The 19,936-nt window shown below is 44.5% G+C and overlaps 1 protein-coding gene and 1 pseudogene across 3 annotated transcripts in view; both read left to right on the plus strand.

Annotated features, from left to right (window-relative positions):
* Positions 1-19,936, plus strand: part of nalcn (sodium leak channel, non-selective) — a 327,441-nt gene that overhangs the window by 93,329 nt on the left and 214,176 nt on the right. The gene's annotated exons all lie outside the window — the stretch shown is intronic.
* Positions 11,759-12,668, plus strand: LOC121547779 (annotated as a pseudogene).

Here is a 19,936-nt window from a genome sequence, read left to right on the forward strand (position 1 = left end):
AGAGTTTTTCCTGGTAAGGCCATGCAGTCAATACAAATTCCCAGCCCTATTCATACAGCACATTGTTGTTAGTTGTTATGTAAATGTAATGTTGTTAACAGCAGAGAGTCTCCTAGTGGAGATGAGGTACAGGAGGTTAATGGGGTCTCCTGTCTCTCTCTCTCTCCACAGGCCTCGTACATGCTAATTGGCCACTGGCTTTTTCCCAAACCATAATTACAATTGGCATAACTATGACAGAGTCTGCACAGAGAGGGGGGGTAGAGGGGGAGAGTGAGTGAGTGAGAGAGAGATGTAGAGAGGGGACTGATTGACAGACAGACAGACTGACTGACTGACAGACAGTTTTCCTACATTTGCCATTTGCAATGTGAAAAGAAGATGGAACTCCAAATGGTCTCCTCTGTGGATTTTGAACCAGTGTTCCAATAGGTGTCGAGGTGATGCTGCCCTAACCCTCCCATCCCCCAACCCCCAGGCCCCAGCCTCCTGCCCTGGACCCAATTCCCCAGCCCTTGCCCATAGGCCCCAGTCTTTAGCCTCAGCCCCCATCCCCCTGACCCTGCCCCGGGAATAATAAGTACAGTACTATGGATTACCCAGCCCCAGGGGTTATTGATTCAGTACAGTCTGTTCCCCCTGCAACACTGACCCCCATCTAGTGGCCACGTCTTTATGTTGCTGCTTTGCGTTGGAGGGGGAATTTGCATTACGGCACCATCGGAAATGTAGCTGCTCCTCTTCTAGAATGGGATTGTATTCTAGAATGGGGAGTGGTAGGTATTCTGAAGGGGAATGGCATTATTTTCACTGTAATCTTTTTGCACCAACTTCTTTTTTAAATGGGCAGTTTCTGTTTGGCTGTTTCATATTAACCATTTGACACGTACGAACACACAGGTGAGATCATTCTACAGTGGTCCGTGCAGTGTACGCTCAAAACGGTGTGATTAGAACACTTACAGTGGGGAGAACAAGTATTTGATACACTGCCGATTTTGCAGGTTTTCCTACTTACAAAGCATGTAGAGGTCTGTAATTTTTATCATAGGTACACTTCAACTGTGAGAGACAGAATCTAAAACAAAAATCCAGAAAATGACATTGTATGATTTTTAAGTAATTCATTTTCATTTTATTGCATGACATAAGTATTTTATACATCAGAAAAGCAGAACTTAATATTTGGTACAGAAACCTTTGTTTGCAATTACAGAGATCATACGTTTCCTGTAGGTCTTGACCAGGTTTGCACACACTGCAGCAGGGATTTTGGCCCACTCCTCCATACAGACCTTCTCCAGATCCTTCAGGTTTCGGGGCTGTCGCTGGGTAATACGGACTTTCAGCTCCCTCCAAAGATTTTCTATTGGGTTCAGGTCTGGAGACTGGCTAGGCCACTCCAGGACCTTGAGATGCTTCTTACGGAGCCACTCCTTAGTTGCCCTGGCTGTGTGTTTCGGGTCGTTGTCATGCAGGAAGACCCAGCCACGACCAATCTTCAATGCTCTTACTGAGGGAAGGAGGTTGTTGGCCAAGATCTCGCGATACATGGCCCCATCCATCCTCCCCTCAATACGGTGCAGTCGTCCTGTCCCCTTTGCAGAAAAGCATTTCCAAAGAATGATGTTTCCACCTCCATGCTTCACGGTTGGGATGGTGTTCTTGGGGTTGTACTCATCCTTCTTCCTCCAAACACGGCGAGTGGAGTTCAGACCAAAAAGCTCTATTTTTGTCTCATCAGACCACATGACCTTCTCCCATTCCTCCTCTAGATCATCCAGATGGTCATTGGCAAACTTCAGATGGGCCTGGACATGCGCTGGCTTGAGCAGGGGGACCTTGCGTGCGCTGCAGGATTTTAATCCATGACGGCGTAGTGTGTTACTAATGGTTTTCTTTGAGACTGTGGTCCCAGCTCTCTTCAGGTCATTGACCAGGTCCTGCCGTGTAGTTCTGGGCTGATCCCTCACCTTCCTCATGATCATTGATGCCCCACGAGGTGAGATCTTGCATGGAGCCCCAGACCGAGGGTGATTGACCGTCATCTTGAACTTCTTCCATTTTCTAATGATTGCGCCAACAGTTGTTGCCTTCTCACCAAGCTGCTTGCCTATTGTCCTGTAGCCCATCCCAGCCTTGTGCAGGTTTACAATGTTATCCCTGATGTCCTTACACAGCTCTCTGGTCTTGGCCATTGTGGAGAGGTTGGAGTCTGTTTGATTGAGTGTGGACAGGTGTCTTTTATACAGGTAATGAGTTCAAACAGGTGCAGTTAATACAGGTAATGAGTGGAGAACAGGAGGGCTTCTTAAAGAAAAACTAACAGGTCTGTGAGAGCTGGAATTCTTACTGGTTGGTAGGTGATCAAATACTTATGTCATGCAATAAAATGCAAATTAATTACTTAAAAATCATACAATGTGATTTTCTGGATTTTAGATTCCGCCTCTCACAGTTGAAGTGTACCTATGATAAAAATTACAGACCTCTACATGCTTTGTAAGTAGGAAAACCTGCAAAATCGGCAGTGTATCAAATACTTGTTCTCCCCACTGTATTTAGAACGTGAAGTTACGATTGACGCAACAGTCAGCATTTGAGCTGGCCACACTGTTTCTTCACAGAAACATTTTGCACAAACACAGTCTTTACAACGGTATGTCCTCAATGTGAGCAGTTTATTTTTGGATGCAATGTTCAAACATTCACAGAAGTAACGACAGCATAACACAATTTTCATCCGAACCAGAAGATTAAGGCTACATTAGTCGTAGCGCTGAGGAAAGAGTGACCTAACACAAGCGGTCATATTTAGCTATCTCTTGGCTGACAGAAACCATAAAATGAATTAGCTAATATCAATTACTATTTGCAATTCATCACATCATGGCTGACCTCACCAGTGATCTAAATAATTGAGTAAAACACTTTTTTAAAGTAATCCGACAATGGGTAGTTTGTGCGCGCCGTCATAGGTTACAAGATGAGTTGGGTCTGTTTGCAGTATGTTTACTCGAAAGACAAGTGAACCATCCCTTCACCTCATTTTGTTATAACATCTTTGGTTTGACAGACGTTTACGTGGCAACCAGAATGCATTGCATGATGTCAACAAACATTGCAAAAAGGACAACGTTTGTGCTTGGGCTCAACACTTTGAGTCACGGACCAAATTTTGTTGCTGATGCTGCTGGCTTTTTCCATTGTCTTACATGGGAAACCACGACTACCTCTGCACTGTCATTTGAGGGACTAGCTTCACGTGGGAGTGACACCACCTATCGCAAGACAAGGGGATTATTCTTGACTAACATGATAATTGCTAGACTAACCTGTAATAAAAGGGGGATCATCTGTAACTAAGGGTTGACAAAATAATATTATTCCCATATTACACTGAACAAAAATATTAACGCAACATGCAACAATTTTAAATATTTTACTGAGTTATATATAAGGAAGTCAGTCAATTGAAATAAATTCAGTTGGCCATAATCTATGGATTTCACATGACTGGGAATACAGATATGCATCTGTTGGTCACAGATACCTTTAAAAAGAAGTAGGGTCGTGAATTGGAAAACCAGTCAGTATCTGGTGTGACCACCATTTGCCGCATGCAGCGCGACACATCTCCTTCGCATAGAGTTGATCAGGCTGTTGATTGTGGCCTGTGGAATGTTGTCCCACTCCTCTTCAATGGCTGTGCGAAGTTGCTGGATATTGTTGGAACTGGTGGTGATGGTGGCGGATGAATGGCACGACAATGGGCCTCAGGATCTTGTCACTGCGTTCAAAATGCCATCGATAAAATGCAATTGTGTTCGTTGTCCGTAGCTTATGCCTGCCCATATCTTAACCCCACCGCCACCATGGGGCACTTTGTTCACAACGTTGACATCAGCAAACCGCTCGCCCACACAGCGCCATACACGCTGTCTGACATCTGCCCGGTACAGTTGAAAATGGGATTCAACCGCGAAGAGCACACTTCTCCAGCGTGCCAGTGGCCATCGATTGTGAGCATTTGCCCACTGAAGGTGGTTACGACACCAAACTGCAGTCAGGTCAAGACCCTGATGAGGACGACGAGCATGCAGATGAGCTTCCATGAGACGGTTTCTGACAGTTTGTGCAGAAACAGTTTTATCAGCTGTCTGGGTGGCCGGTCTCAGACGGATGTAGATGTCCTGGGCTAGCGTGGATACACGTGGTCTGCGGTTGTGAGGCCGGTTGGAAGTACTGCCAAATTCTCTAAAACGACGTTTGAGGCCGCTTATGGTAGAGAAATGAACGTTCAATTATCTGGCAACAGCTCTGGTGGACATTCCTGAAGTCAGCATGCCAATTGCACGCTCCCTCTAAACTTGAGACATCTGTGGCATTGTGTAGTGTGACAAAACTGCACACAACACAATGAGTGGCCTTTTATTGTCCCAGCGGAAGGTACACCTGTGTAATGATCATGCTGTTTAATCAGCTTCTTGATATGCCACACATGTCAGGTGGATGGATTATCTTGGCAAAGGAGAAATGCTCACTAACAGGGATGTAAACAAATGTGTGCGCAACATTTGAGCGAAATAAGCTTTTTTTGCATATGGAACATTTCTGGGATCTTTTATTTCAGCTCATGAAACATGGGATCAACACTTTTTTGTTCAGTGTATATGGAGAGGTTGCCTTTTATCTACTTGTACAGCAATATCTGCACATCAAATCAAATCAAATGAAATTGTATTTGTCACATGCGCCAAATACAACAGGTGTAGACCTTACATTGAAATGCTTACTTACAAGCCCTTAACCAACAATGAAGTTTTAAGAAAGAATACCCCCAAAAAATCACACAAAAATACAATATAAAATAATACGAAATAAGTAACAAATAATTAAAGATCAGCAGTAAAAATAACAATAGCGAGTCTATATACAGGGGGTACTGGTACCGAGTCAATGTGCGTGGGCAATGGTTAGTCGAGGTAATTGGGGTAATATGTACATGCAGGTAGAGTTATTAAAGTGACTATGCATAGATAATAAACAGAGAGTAGCAGCAGCGTAAAAGAGGGGTGGGGGGTCAATGCAAATAGTCTGGGTAGCCATTTGATTAGATGTTCAGGAGTCTTATGGCTTGGGGGTAGAAGCTGTTTAGAAGCCTCTTGGACCTAGACTTGGCACTCCGGTACCGCTTGCCGTGCGGTAGCAGAGAGAAGAGTCTATGACTAGGGTGGCTGGAGTCTTTGACCATTTTTAGGGCCTTCCTCTGACACCGCCTGGTATTGAGGTCCTGGATGGCAGGAAGCTTGGCCCCAGTGATGTACTGGGCCGTACACACTACCCTCTGTAGTGCCTTGCGGTCGGCGGCCAAGCAGTTGCCATTACAGGCAGTGATGCAACCAGTCAGGATGCTCTCGATGGTGCAGCTGTAGAACCTTTTGAGGATCTGAGGACCCATGCCAAATCTTTTCAGTCTCCTTAAGGGGAATAGGTTTTGTTGTGCCCTCTTAACGACTGTCTTGGTTTGCTTGGACCATGTTAGTTGGTTGGTGATGTGGACACCAAGGATCTTGAAGCTCTCAACCTGCTCCACTACAGCCCCCGTCGATGAGAATGGGGGCGTGCTCGGTCCTCTTCTTTTTCCTGTAGTCCACATTCATCTTCTTTTTCTTGATCACGTTGAGGGAGAGGTTGTTGTCCTGGCACCACATGGCCAGGTCTCTGACCTCCTCCCTATAGGCAGTCTCGTCGTTGTCGGTGATCAGGCCTACCACTGTTGTGTCATCTTAATGATTAACAGCGCCGGGAAGATGGCTGCCGTTTTACAGCCCTCTAACCAATTGTACTATTATGTGTGTTTTTCCGCGTTATTTGTAATTTATTTTGTACATAATGTTTCTGCCATCATCTCTTATAACCAAAAAGAGCTTCTGGATATCAGGACAGCGATTACTCACCTCGCATTGGACGAAGATTTTTTCTTCAACGAGGCGGTCGCGAAGGATATCCTACAGACACCCGACAAGGCCCAGATCCCCGTCATTCGCGTGAGGAAGAGACGGAGATATCGCGGACGCAGATCCGGGTGCCTTGTAAGGATCCGACGGCGAGCGAGTAAACTGCCTCTCCCATCAATCCTACTAGCCAACGTTCAATCTTTTGAGAATAAAATGGACGAGTTAAGATTACGGTTATCCTACCAACGGGACATTAAAAACTGTAATATCTTATGTTTCACGGAGTCGTGGCTGAACGACAACAATGATAACATTCAGCTAGCAGGCTATACGCTACATCGGCAGGACAGAACGTCTGACTCTGGTAAGACAAGGGGCGGCGGTCTGTGTATATTTGTAAACAACAGCTGGTGCACACAATCAAATACTAAGGAAGTCTCGAGGTTTTGCTCGCCTGAGGTAGAGTATCTTATGATAAGCTGTAGACCACACTATTTACCAAGAGAGTTTTCATCTATATTTTTCATAGCTGTCTATTTACCACCACAAACCAATGCTGGCATTAAGATTGCTCTGAATGAGTTGTACAAGGCCATTAATCAACAGGAAAACGCTCATCCAGATGCAGCGCTCCTAGTGGCCGGGGACTTTAATGCAGGGAAACTTAAATCCGTTCTACCTAATTTCTACCAGCATGTTAAATGTGCAACCAGAGGGAAAAAAACTCTAGACCACCTTTACTCCACACACAGAGACGCATACAAAGCTCTCCCTCGCCCTCCATTTGGCAAATCTGACCATAACTCTATCCTCCTGATTCCTGCTTATAAGCAAAAACTGAAGCAGGACGCACCAGTGATTCGGTTAATAAAAAAGTGGTCAGATGACGCAGATGCTAAGCTACAGGACTGTTTTGCTAGCACAGACTGGAACATGTTCCGGGATTCTTCAGACAGCATTGAGGAGTACACCACATCAGTCACTGGCTTCATCAATAAGTGCATCGATGATGTCGTCCCCACAGTGACCGTACGTACATACCCCAACCAGAAGCCATGGATTACAGGAAACATCCGCACTGAGCTAAAGGGTAGAGCTGCCGCTTTCAAGGAACGAGACTCTAACCCGGATGCTTATAAGAAATCCCGCTATGACCTCCGACGAACCATCAAACAGGCAAAGAGTCAATACAGGTCTAAGATTGAATCATACTACACTGGCTCTGACGCTCGTCGGATGTGGCAGGGCTTGAAAACTATTACAGACTACAAAGGGAAGCACAGCCGCGAGCTGCCCAGTGACACAAGCCTACCAGACGAGCTAAACCACTTCTATGCTCGCTTCGAGGCAAGCAACACTGAAGCATGCATGAGAGCACCAGCTGTTCCGGATGACTATGTGATCACGCTCTCCGTAGCCGATGTGAGTAAGACTTTTAAGCAGGTCAACATTCACAAGGCCGCAGGGCCAGACGGATTACCAGGACGTGTACTCCGAGCATGTGCTGACCAACTGGCAAGTGTCTTCACTGACATTTTCAACATGTCCCTGACTGAGTCTGTAATACCAACATGTTTCAAGCAGACCACCATAGTCCCCGTGCCCAAGAACTCTAAGATAACCTGCCTAAATGACTACCGACCCGTAGCACTGACGTCTGTAGCCATGAAGTGCTTTGAAAGACTGGTCATGGCTCACATCAACAGCATAATCCCAGAAACCCTAGACCCACTCCAATTTGCATACCGCCCCAACAGATCCACAGATGATGCAATCTCTATTTCACTCCACACTGCCCTTTCCCACCTGGACAAGAGGAACACCTACGTGAGAATGCTATTCATTGACTACAGCTCAGCATTCAACACCATAGTGCCCTCTAAGCTCATCACTAAACTAAGGATCCTGGGACTAAACACCTCCCTCTGCAACTGGATCCTGGACTTCCTGATGGGCCGCCCCCAGGTGGTAAGGGTAGGTAACAACACATCTGCCACACTGATCCTCAACACAGGGGCCCCTCAGGGGTGCGTGCTCAGTCCCCTCCTGTACTCTCTGTTCACCCATGACTGCATGGCCAGGCACGACTCCAACACCATCATTAAGTTTGCCGACGACACAACAGTGGTAAGCCTGATCACCGACAACGATGAGACAGCCTATAGGGAGGAGGTCAGAGATCTGGCCGTGTGGTGCCAGGACAACAACCTCTCCCTCAACGTGACCAAGACAAAGGAGATGATTGTGGACTACAGGAAAAAAAAGAGGACTGAGCACGCCCCATTCTCATCGACGGGGCTGTAGTGGAACAGGTTGAGAGCTTCAAGTTCCTTGGTGTCCACATCACCAACGAACTATCATGGTCCAAACACACCAAGACAGTCGTGAAGAGGGCACGACAAAGCCTATTCCCCCTCAGGAGACTAAAAAGATTTGGCATGGGTCCTCAGATCCTCAAAAAATTCTACAGCTGCACCATCGAGAGCATCCTGACTGGTTGCATCACCGCCTGGTATGGCAACTGCTTGGCCTCTGACCGCAAGGCACTACAGAGGGTAGTGCGTACGGCCCAGTACATCACTGGGGCAAAGCTCCCTGCCATCCAGGACCTCTATACCAGGCGGTGTCAGAGGAAGGCCCTCAAAATTGTCAAAGACTCCAGCCACCCTAGTCATAGACTGTTCTCTCTGCTACCGCACGGCAAGTGGTACCGGAGTGCCAAGTCTAGGTCCAAAAGACTTCTCAACAGCTTCTACCGCCAAGCCATAAGACTCCTGAACAGCTAATCATGGCTACCCGGACTATTTGCACTGCCCCCCCACCCCATCCTTTTTCCGCTGCTGCTACTCTGTTAAGTATTTATGCATAGTCACTTTAACTCTACCCACATGTACATATTACCTCAACTCCTTCAACTAGCCGGTGCCCCCGCACATTGACTCTGCAACGGTACCCCCCTGTATATATAGCCTCCCTACTGTCACTTTATTTTACTGTATATATAGCCTCCCTACTGTCACTTTATTTTACTTCTGCTCTTTTTTTCTCAACACTTTTTTTGTTGTTGTTTTCTTCTTACTTTTTTTGTTTAAAATAAATGCACTGTTGGTTAAGGGCTGTAAGTAAGCATTTCACTGTAATGTCTGCACCTGTTGTATTCGGCGCATGTGACCAATAAAATTTGATTTGATTTGATTTGATCGGCAAAGTTAATGATGGTGTTGGAGTCGTGCCTGGCCATGCAGTCATAAGTGAACAGGGAGTACAGGAGGGGACTGAGCACACACCTCTGAGGGGCCCCCATATTGAGGATCAGCGTGGTGGATGTGTTGTTACCTACCCTTACCACCTGGGGGCAGCCTGTCAGGAAGTTCAGGATCCAGTTGCAGAGGGAGGTGTTTAGTCCCAGGGTCCTTAGCTTAGTGATGAGCTTTGAGGGCACTATGGTGTTGAACGCTGAGCTGTAGTCAATGAATAGCATTCTCACATAGGTGTTCCTTTTGTCCAGGTGTGAAAGGGCAGTGTGGAGCGCAATATAGATTGCATCATATGTGGATCTGTTGGGGCGATTTGCAAATTGGAGTGGGTCTATGGTTTCTGGGATAATGTTGTTGATGTGAGCTATGACCATCCTTTCAAAGCACTTCATGGCTACAGACGTGAGTGCTACGGGTCGGTAGTCATTTAGGCAGGTTACCTTAGTGTTCTTGGGCACAGGGACTATGGTGGTCTGCTTGAAACATGTTGGTATTACAGACTCAGACAGGGAGAGGTTGAAATTGTCAGTGAAGACACTTGCCAATTGGTCAGCGCATGCTCGGATTACACGTCCTGGTAATCCGTCTGGCCCTGCGGCCTTGTCAATATTGACCTAATATACAGCCGTTACTATTGACATTTTGTTGTGTAGCAGTTTTGCATTTGATATTGATTAAGTTCCATTATTTTCCCAATTGATTTATAACGGCTTAAGGGCACCCTGTACCTGGTCTTAGCTGCAACATACTGTATAAGAGCCAACTCACTAGGATGTCACTAGGTTTGAATTGTTCCTTTGATTTGAAAGTAAATATTTTGCTGTGAAGATGCTCGAGGCTACGTGTGAGATTTCTTAAGGAGCCGTCCTTCTTTGCTGTTTGATTCGAGGCTAAAAAGTGAAATTTTTCCATGCTTCCTGCCAAAACATACACTAATTGTGTGTCAGCCTTAGCACCTGATGTTGCCAAGGCACAAGAAGCTGTGTGTTGGTGTGGTTCGTCGGTGTGGGCGTACACCTGACGTTTCAAAGACTCATGAGAAGTGGCATTAATAAGCAACCCTCCAACATGTGGGGAAGCAAAATAGATAACATCAAACGGAGTGAGAGAGCTGTCTTGTTTCACAATTGGGGCTGTTAAATTCATTTTGACATCCCACTCCCATATTGCCCAGCTATACCAGACACACCAATGTGAACACCACACCAATGTGAACACACACACACTTCTCAAAGTAGGCCATGTCACCTCGGGTGTGTGACAGTGTTTCTGTACGTGTTTTTTTTAGATTAACAAAAGAGAGGGGGATAGACAATAGAGTTATTCTTTCCAGGGGTGGGGGGTGACTGGTGAAGGCAGGGGAGCAGGCAGGCAAAGGTAATAGTGGCAGTGTGTGTGTGTGTGTGTGTGTGTGTGTGTGTGTGTGTGTGAAAGTTTGGGAGACCGGCAGACTGATTTACAGAGGAAAAAATAGAGCCTTCACTCCCTCAGTTAATAGTGTAAGACTCACACTCGTGTACACACACACACACACTCCCCTTCAGCCCAAACATCCATGGGGGGAGATTGTCTGAAAGCTGGAAATGTCAAACTGCGTTGTCACGTTCAATCCCAACTACTGTGTGTGTGCGTGCGTGGCCAACCCGAGCAGCCTGTTCTGATACAGCTGTGTAGGTGCCAGGAGACGAAGATCAACAGACAACCTTTCCTCTTTTTCCTCATCCCTCCAGAGCTACAGAGCTGTCCATCTCTCTTTCCTTCCTTCTCTCGATCTCTGGTCTCTGTCTGTGTGTCATATCATAAAGATCATACCCCCAAGGCATGCTGTCCTCTCACCATTACCAATAACAGGGGAGGTTAGCATGTCTTGGGGGTATGAATTTTTACCCTCTGTAAATTTCGCCCTCATCATTAGTCACAATTCATTCAGGATTATCCGTAGTCATGGTAGCATCGACATGAATATAGATGTGTTTAGAAACATATTATTTTCTTATTCACAATAAAAGTGACTCCAAAATGACACAATACATTATTTACCATACATATTTATTGGGCACAAAATAATCTGAAATACAACCAAAACGAACTGCAAATGCATCCAACAAGAGTCACAAGCTTGATGTAGTCATTGCGTGCTAGGAATATGGGACCAAATACTAAACTTTTGACTACTTTATTTAGAATAATCTTTATGGGTGTCAATTTAATTGTAATCCCTACCTTTTTTGAGAAAAAATGTTTTTCTCTGAGCAATTGTATTAGTTTAAAATAATACAATTTCCCCATTTTCTTTTGTAAACAATACAGCTAAGTATTTGAATTATTTATTTTATAAAGTCATTATTGGGCATCTTTATCAAGGGTGTCAATCATTTCAGACCCCACTCTATACCCCTGGCGATATGAGAGAGTAAGGTTGACCAGCAAACGGAAACGAGCCTTCCTGGTTGGTGGAACTATTCTCAACCACACAAGCAAACAGATCCTATGTTTGGACCAGATCCTACAGCAACCAAACCTCCAGATCCTACAACAAACATGAGAGGTACTGGTTCATACTCCAAGACCCTGGCTGTGAGCGGATCTTCTTCCAGCAGGACCCGGCAGCAGCTAAACCCATCTCCATCCCACTGCCCAGGCACCACATTCAGCCATGGATGCTCCGGCTACCAGGGCGGCTCTGCAACAGCAGTGGAGGTGGGAACTGAATTTCACAAACATCATGCTGAACGTGCGCTTCGCAGGCTATATCGGACATTTTCAGACACTGGAGCAGAGGAATGCCCAACTGCAGGTGGAACTGGATGATCTGAAGGGCAGATACAAGGGAGGGCCCAGCGGCATCGGGGAAGAGTACAGGCTCAAACTCAAGGAAATAAGGGATCTGATTGAGGCACTGACCCAGGAGAAGGGTCGAGGTGGACATCGAGAGGGGCTACATCGAGGAGGAGGTGGAGGAGCTGGCTCTGTGGGACGAGGCGGAGATGATCCTGACGGAGTTCCAGCAGAATGTGGACAACACCATGCTGCAGAGGGCCGACCTGGAGTGGCGCGTAGAGAAGCTGATGGCCAAGATCCAATTCCTCAAGAAGCTCCATGACAAGGAGGTGGCCGACCTCCTCAAGTAGATCAAGGACTACAAGGTGACCGCTGAGCTGGACTCAGACCAGCCCTGGCTGCCTTCCTGTGCCAAATATGAATGGAGATCGAAGCTGCCGTGGCCCGCAACATCCAGAAGGCAGAAAAGTGGTACAAGGGCAACTTCGAGAAGCTCAAGGACGTCTCTGGCAAGATGGAGGACCAGATAAAGAGCATGAAGGAGGAGATCACCACCTTCCACAACCAGGTGACAGACTTCCAGAACCGGATCAATTTCCTTACCGTTAATGGATATAATAAGGATCTGAATTTGAGCTTCACATTTACTGGAGGGTGGAGTTACAATTAGTGCTGAGTGATTAACCAAAATGTCGGTTATTTTTCGTTTTTTAAACAACAAATTGGCCGATGTTGGTTCAATTATTTGAATTCCATATACAGTGGGGAAAACAAGTATTTGATACACTGCCAATTTTGCAGGTTTTCCTACTTACAAAGCATGTAGAGGTCTGTAATTGTTATCATAGGTACACAAAAACTGTGAGAGACGGAATGATTTTTAAGTAATTCATTTGCATTTTATTGCATGACATAAGTATTTGATCACCTACCAACCAGTAAGAATTCCGGCTCTCACAGACCTGTTAGTTTTTTTTTAAGAAGCCCTCCTGTTCTCCACTCATTACCTGTATTAACTGCACCTGTTTGAACTCGTTACCTGTATAAAAGACACCTGTACACACACTCAATCAAACAGACTCCAACCTCTCCACAATGGCCAAGACCAGAGAGCTGTGTATGGACATCAGGAATAAAATTGTAGACCTGCACAAGGCTGGGATCGGCTACAGGACAATAGGCAAGCAGCTTGGTGAGAAGGCAACAACTGTTGGCGCAATTATAAAAAAATGGAAGAAGTTCAAGATGACGGTCAATCACCCTTGGTCTTGGGCTCCATGCAAGATCTCACCTCGTGGGGCATCAATGATCATGAGGAAGGTGAGGGATCAGCCCAGAACTACACGGCAGGACCTGGTCAATGACCTGAAGAGAGCTGGGACCACAGTCTCAAAGAAAACCATTAGTAACACACAATGCCGTCATGGATTAAAATCCTGCAGCGCATGCAAGGTCCCCCTGCTTAAGCCAGACGTGAAGAACATCTGGATGACCAGAGGAGGAATGGGAGAAGGCATGTGGTCTGATGAGACAAAAAGAGCTTTGGTCTAAACAAAGGAGAAGACATCCCAACGTGAAGCATGGAGGTGAAACATCATTTTTGGGGATGTTTTTGCAAAGGGACAGGACGCGTTGAGGGGAGCATGGATGGGGCCATGTATCGCGAGATCATGGCCAACAACCTCCTTCCCTCAGTAAGAGCATTGAAGATGGGTCGTGGCTGGGTCTTCCAGCATGACAACGACCCGAAACACACAGCCAGGGCAACTAAGGAGTGGCTCCGTAAGAAGCATCTCAAGGTCCTGGAGTGGCCTAGCCAGTCTCCAGACCTGAACTCCAGACCTGAAAGTCCGTATTGCCCAGCGACAGCCCCGAAACCTGAAGGATCTGGAGAAGGTCTGTATGGAGGAGTGGGCCAAAATCCCTGCTGCAGTGTGTGCGAACCTGGTCAAGACCTACAGGAAACGTATGATCTCTGTAATTGCAAACAAAGGTTTCTGTACCAAATATTAAGTTCTGCTTTTCTGATGTATCAAATACTTATGTCATGCAATACAATGCAAATTAATTACATAAAAATCATACAATCTGATTTTCTGGATTTTTGTTTTAGGCTCCGTCTCTCACAGTTGAAGTGTACCTATGATAAAAATTACAGACCTCTACATGCTTTGTAAGTAGGAAAACCTGCAAAATCGGCAGTGTATCAAATACTTGTTCTCCCCACTGTATATATTTTTTTATTCTGTGAGCTCAATTCACACATTGCGCAGCTTCTCTAGTCTGGAGATAAATCAGATCAAGCCCGAACTGTGCGATGTAGTAGGGATTTGTAGTTTCCAACAGGCCAATATAATACATAGTTTAGTGCAGAAAACGTGGTAATTAACTACAATGGCCATAATCCATTGCACGCCTACTTGTCCATCTGTGTTTCTTTTACGCCTCGTAAAAGAGACAGAAGAATACACGATCGAGAGTGATAGGAAGTAGTTGCTTCGAGGTATCTCTACCTGAAAATACATGATCTAAGTGATTGATAGTTGGTATTCAGCAGTCATAAAAATATGCCTGATTTACTTTGAAGAGCTACTAAAATAGGGATTTTGTCAGAGAGCATAGGCAGCAGCTCTATAGAGATGAGATGATGACTTGGAATAAAATAAAGTAAGCAAATACACAGCAACTGAAATATTTTATTAAAGTATGTGAATAAATTATTGTTAATAAGTGATAAGCAGTAACGGCAGACACTACCATCATGGGACTTTTATTAATTGGTTTATTCAGTGTTGTTACAGCATTCAACCCACACAGTGATTTAATGAAAAAAATAATGAAATCGAAAACCGTGATAATTTTTAAAGAATTGAATCTGAAACCAAACCGACCTCAAAAAGCACTAATCGCTCAGCACTTGTTACAATGCAAATGATCAAGGAGGTGATGTTGACCGGTCCCTGAGATGGTTAGCAGACGCTGATTCATTCAGTTCTACAGTGTTCCCCTAAAAAGGAACAACTATAGCTTGCCAGTCTCTGGTACAAAATGTTGAGAAACACTGACACAGCAGTGTTTCTCAACAGGTGATTCCTTCCAGCACGGAGCCATAACAGTCACTCTTCCCCAGCTGTATCCCAGACCTCTCCTTCTATCTTTCCATTTACAGTGCCTTTAGCAAGTATTCATACTTTTTGATTTATTCCACATTTTGTTGTGTTACAGCCTGAATTCAAAATGGATTAAATATATTTTTTGTCACCCATTTACACACAATACGCCATAATGACAGAGTGAAAACATGTTTTTAGAAATTTTCGCAAATATATTAAAAATTAAACTGAAATGTCTAATTTACATACAGTGAGGGAAAAAAGTATTTGATCCCCTGCTGATTTTGTGCGTTTGCCCACTGACAAAGACATGAACAGTCTATAATTTTAATGGTAGGTTTATTTGAACAGTGAGAGACAGAATAACAACAAACAAATCCAGAAAAACACATGTCAAAAATGTTATGAATTGATTTGCATTTTAATGAGGGAAATAAGGATTTGACCCCTCTGCAAAAATGACTTAGTACTTGGTGGCAAAACCCTTGTTGGCAATCACAGAGGTCAGACGTTTCTTTTAGTTGGCCACCAGGTTTGCACACATCTCAAGAGGGATTTTGTCCCATTCCTCTTTGCAGATCTTTTCCAAGTCATTAACGTTTTGAGGCTGACGTTTGGCAACTCGAACCTTCAGCTCCCTCCACAGATGTTCTATGGGATTAAGGTCTGGAGACTGGCTAGGCCACTCCAGGACCTTAATGTGCTTCTTCTTGAGCCACTCCTTTGTTGCCTTTGCCGTGTGTTTTGGGACATTGTCATGTTGGAATACCCATCCACGACCCATTTTCAATGCCCTGGCTGAGGGAAGGAGGTTGAGTTGATGCCAAATAGCTCGATTTTGGTCTCATCTGACCACAACACTTTCACCCAGTTCTCCTCTGAATCATTCAGATGTTCATTGGCACACTTCAGACGGGCCTGTATATGTGCTTTCTTGAGCAGGGGGACCTTGCAGGTGCTGCAGGATTTCAGTCCTTCACGGCGTAGTGTGTTACCAATTGTTTTCTTGGTGACTATGGTCCCAGCTGCCTTGAGATCATTGACAAGATCCTCCCGTGTAGTTCTGGGCTGATTCCTCACCGTTCTCATGATCATTGCAACTCCACGAGGTGAGATCTTGCATGGAGCCCCAGGCCGAGGGAGATTGACAGTTCTTTTGTGTTTCTTCCATTTGCGAATAATCGCACCAACTGTTGTCACCTTCTCACCAAGCTGCTTGGTGATGGTCTTGTAGCCCGTTCCAGCCTTGTATAGGCCTACAATATTGTCCCTGCCATCCTTGGAGAGCTCTTTGGTCTTGGCCATGGTGGAGAGTTTGGAATCTGATTGATTGATTGCTTCTGTGGACAGGTGTCTTTTTATACAGGTAACAAGCTGAGATTAGGAGCACTCCCTTTAAAAGTGCACTCGTAATCTCAGCTCGTTACCAGTATAAAAGACATGTGGGAGTCAGAAATCTTTCTGAATGAGAGTGTCTCATTAAAATGCAAATCAATTTATAACATTTTTGACATGCATTTTTCTGGATTTTTTGTTGTTGTTATTCTGTATCTCACTGTTCAAATAAACCTACCATTAAACTTATAGACTGATCATTTCTTTTTCAGTGGGCAAATGTACAAAATCAGTAGGGGATCAAATACTTTTTTCCCTCACTGTAAGTATTCACACCCCTGAGTCAATACATGTTAGAATCACCTATGGCAGCGATTACAGCTGTGAGTCTTTCTGGGTAAGTCTCTAGGAGCTTTTCACACCTGGATTGTACAACATTTGGCTGTTTATTATTTTCTAAATTCTTCAAACTCTGTCAAATGTGTTGTTGATCATTGCTAGACAACCATTTTCAAGTCTTGCCATTGATTTTCAAGCAGATTTAGGTCAAAGCTGTAACTCGGCCACTCAGGAACATTCACTGTCTTCTTGGTAAGCAACTCCAGTGTAGATTTGGCCTTGTGTTTTAGGTTATTGTCCTGCTGAAAGGTGAATTAATCTCCCAGTGTCTGGTGGAAAGCAGACTGAACCAGGTTTTCCTCTAGGATTTTGCCTCCATTCCGATTTAGCTCCATTTCGTTTATTTTTTATCCTGAAAAACTCCCCACTCCTTAACGATTACAAGCATACCCATAACATGATGCAGCTACCGCTATGCTTGCAAATATGGAGACTGGTACTCAGTAATGGGTTGTATTGGATTTGCCCCAAACATAAAACTTTGTGTTCAGGACAATAAGTGAATTGCTATGCCAATTATTTTGCAGTATTACTTTAGTGCCTTGTTGCAAACAGGATGCATGTTTAGGTTAGTATTGTGGAGTAACTACAATATTGTTGATCCATCCTCAGTCTTCTCCTATCACAGCCATTAAACTCCGTATACAGTGGGGAGAACGAGTATTTGATACACTGCCGATTTTGCAGGTTTGCCTACTTACAAAGCATGTAGAGGTCGGTAATTTTTATCATAGGTACACTTCAACTGTGAGAGACGGAATCTAAAACAAAAATCCAGAAAATCACATTGTATGATTTTTAAGTAATTAATTTGCATTTTAATGCATGACATAAGTATTTGATACATCAGAAAAGCAGAACTTAATATTTGGTACAGAAACCTTTGTTTGCAATTACAGAGATTGACCAGGTTTGCACACACTGCAGCAGGGATTTTGGCCCACTCCTCCATACAGACCTTCTCCAGATCGTTCAGGTTTCAGGGCTGTCGCTGGGCAATACAGACTTTCAGCTCCCTCCAAAGATGTTCTATTGGGATCAGGTCTGGAGACTGGCTAGGCCACTCCAGGACCTTGAGATGCTTCTTACGGAGCCACTCCTTAGTTGCCCTGGCTGTGTGTTTCGGTCGTTGTCATGCTGGAAGACCCAGCCACGACCCATCTTCAATGCTCTTACTGAGGGAAGGAGGTTGTTGGCCAAGATCTCGCGATACATGGCCCCATCCATCCTCCCCTCAATACGGTGCAGTCGTCCTGTCCCCTTTGCAGAAAAGCATCCCCAAAGAATGATGTTTCCACCTCCATGCTTCATGGTTGGGATGGTGTTCTTGGGGTTGTACTCATCCTTATTTTTCCTCCAAACACGGCGAGTGGAGTTTAGACCAAAAAGCTATATTTTTGTCTCATCAGACCACATGACCTTCTCCCATTCCTCCTCTGGATCATCCAGATGGTCATTGGCAAACTTCAGACGGGCCTGGACATGTGCTGGCTTGAGCAGGGGGACCTTGCGTGCGCTGCAGGATTTTAATCCATGACGGCGTAGTGTGTTACTAATGGTTTTCTTTGAGACTGTGGTCCCAGCTCTCTTCAGGTCATTGACCAGGTCCTGCCGTGTAGTTCTAGGCTGATCCCTCACCTTCCTCATGATCATTGATGCCCCACGAGGTGAGATCTTGCATGGAGCCCCCAGACCGAGGGTGATTGACCGTCATCTTGAACTTCTTCCATTTTCTAATAATTGCGCCAACAGTTGTTGCCTTCTCACCAAGCTGCTTGCCTATTGTCCTGTAGCCCATCTCAGCCTTGTGCAGGTCTACAATTTTATCCCTGATGTCCTTACACAGCTCTCTGGTCTTGGCCATTGTGGAGAGGTTGGAGTCTGTTTGATTGAGTGTGTGGACAGGTGTCTTTTATACAGGTAACGAGTTCAAACAGGTGCAGTTAATACAGGTAATGAGTGGAGAACAGGAGGGCTTCTTAAAGAAAAACTAGCAGGTCTGTGAGAGCCGGAATTCTTACTGGTTGGTAGGTGATCAAATACTTATGTCATGCAATAAAATGCAAATTAATTACTTAAAAATCATACAATGTGATTTTCTGGATTTTTGTTTTAGATTCCGTCTCTCACAGTTAAAGTGTACCTATGATAAAAATTACAGACCTCTACATGCTTTGTAAGGAGGAAAACCTGCAAAATCGGCAGTGTATCAAATACTTGTTCTCCCCACTGTATGTTTTAAAGTCACTATTGACCTCCTGGTGAAATTCCTGAGCACTTCCTTTCTCTCCGGCAACTGCGTTAGGAAGGACAACCTGTATCTTTGTAGTGACTGGGTGAATTGATACACCATCCAAAGTGTAATTAATAACTTCACCATGCTCAAACGGATATTCATTGTCTGCTTTTTTGTTATTTTTACCCATCTACCAATAGGTGCCGTTCTTTACGAGGCATAAGTTGAATGCATCAATTTGTAAGTCGCTCTGGATAAGAGCGTCTGCTAAATGATGTAAATGTAAAATTGGAAAACCTCATTGGTCTTTGTGGTTGAATCTGTGTTTGAAATTCACTTCTTGACTGAGGGACCTTACAGATAATTGTATGTGTGAGGTACAGAGATGAGGTAGTCATTCAAAAATCATGTTAAACACTATTATTGCACACAGAGTCCATACAACTTATTACATTGTTTGTTATGCATATTTTTTACTCCTGAACTTATTTAGACTTGCCATAACAAAGGGGTTGATTACTTATTGACTCAAGACATTTCAGCTTTTCATATCTAATTAATTTGTAAACATTTTATAAAACCTAATTCCACTTCCAAAAATCTAAATTTAATCCATTTTAAATTCAGGCTTAAACACAACAGAATGTGGGAAAAGTCAAGTGGTGTGAATACTTTCTGAAGGCACTGTATATCTCTCACTTTCTTTTCATCTCTCCATCCATCCATATTTTACAGACAGTCTTCCATACTTGGTCTTATTCCTCCCACTCACAAGCTGTACAATCTGATACTCCACTCTGACTGTAGGGAATTCAATTCAGCCTGCACTGTGGTTAAACTGGGCCCACAGACAAA

Source organism: Coregonus clupeaformis, chromosome 40, assembly GCF_020615455.1.
Source record: "Coregonus clupeaformis isolate EN_2021a chromosome 40, ASM2061545v1, whole genome shotgun sequence".
NCBI lineage: Eukaryota > Metazoa > Chordata > Actinopteri > Salmoniformes > Salmonidae > Coregonus > Coregonus clupeaformis.